This window comes from Egretta garzetta, unplaced genomic scaffold (assembly GCF_000687185.1).
Source record: "Egretta garzetta isolate BGI_Z169 unplaced genomic scaffold, ASM68718v1 scaffold7, whole genome shotgun sequence".
NCBI lineage: Eukaryota > Metazoa > Chordata > Aves > Pelecaniformes > Ardeidae > Egretta > Egretta garzetta.
In genome coordinates, this window is record NW_009260350.1 from 3,139,415 (window position 1) to 3,140,802 (window position 1,388).

Consider the following 1,388-nt stretch of genomic DNA (forward strand, 5'->3'; position numbering starts at 1 on the left):
GCGGCCGCAGCCCCGGCCGGTGCTGGCAGTCACCGGAGTGAGGCGTTGTCCCCTCTGCCGGGCCAAATCCTGGCCCCTCGCCGCTTGTTTGCAACCAAGTTGGATGCTGCAGCTGCCTCTGAAGCTCTGCAGTGGGGGGAGGCACCGCAGCCCCCTCCTCGAGCCACAGCCCCAGCAGTGCCCCCACAGCACCGTGCCTTTCTCTCCCCTCGCCAGCACTGTTTGCCCAGCCCGATTAACGAGGCTAATAACAGTCATTAATCATCGGCCGCGTCAGGCAGCAGAGCCTGGCCCCGGCTGCCAGCTTGTGCTGAGGCAGCTCTGCCGGCAGCCCCGCGGGAGGGCGGCTGCTCACCCCGCTCCGGCCCGCATCCCGAGTCCCACCACCACCGGCTCATATCCACATCCTGTGCCCTGCATCCTGCTTGTGTTCACATCTGTACCCTCCTCCTTGCGTCCACGTCCCCCATCCCGCTGCCCGTTCCTGCCCACATCCCGTATCCCGGTCACATCCATGTCCCGCACCCGCTGGTCCTTGCAGCTGCATCCCATGTCCCCCTGCCTGCTCACAGCCACATCCTGCATCCCGCATCCTACATCCTGCATCCCGCTGCTGCAGAGCAGAAGAGGACGAGGGGATGACACCCCAGACCTCCAAGTCCCCATGGGCCACCAGCTGCCCACAGCCCCACAGCCCCTGTCCCCTCCACCAGCCATGCCAGAGCCACAGGGCCAAGCCAGCATCCCCAGGGCCACTGAGAGGGGACACGTGTCCCCGCTGCTTGGAACAGGGTCACCTCCTTTCTCACCGTCACCATTTTGGCTTGGGTTTCTCCCTCCCCAGGCATGGCACGGACCAAGCCTCTCCTCATCCCCAGCCTTCCCTGTCCCTGTACCACAGTGGGCACTGGGAGCACCCTTGGCACGGGGGACCCTCATGTCCCCAAGCACCACGGGACTCCACAGACATTTGACAGCCACCAAACCCAGCTGCCACCAGGCCACATCCAAGGCTGCAGATGATGGATGGAGGTGGATACAGGGATGGAGCACTCAAAGACAATGCCAAGGACAATCTATGGGATGGAGGCAAAGCGATGGCCACGTCCCCTCCCGTGACACCCCTGGGGATGGTGAGGCCCTTCTCTTAGCATCCCTGTCCCGAAGTCCTGCTAGCACAAGGGACTGTGGTACCTGATGACATCCCGGGAAGAGCCATTTTGCTGCTGGCAGAGACATGTCACCCCCAAACCCAACCATGGCCCCACCATGGGCACATGTTCCCTGGGCCGTGGGATGTGATACCAGCTGCCTGCTGTCAGAGGATGGGTCCTGGCCAAAACTGGTCCTGGCATGGGGACAACCAGGGTGTCCTGGTGGCCCTGGCA

At 63.6% G+C, this 1,388-nt stretch overlaps 1 protein-coding gene across 1 annotated transcript in view; it reads right to left on the bottom strand.

Annotated features, from left to right (window-relative positions):
• Nucleotides 1-1,388, bottom strand: part of DTX1 (deltex E3 ubiquitin ligase 1) — an 11,884-nt gene that overhangs the window by 6,038 nt on the left and 4,458 nt on the right. The gene's annotated exons all lie outside the window — the stretch shown is intronic.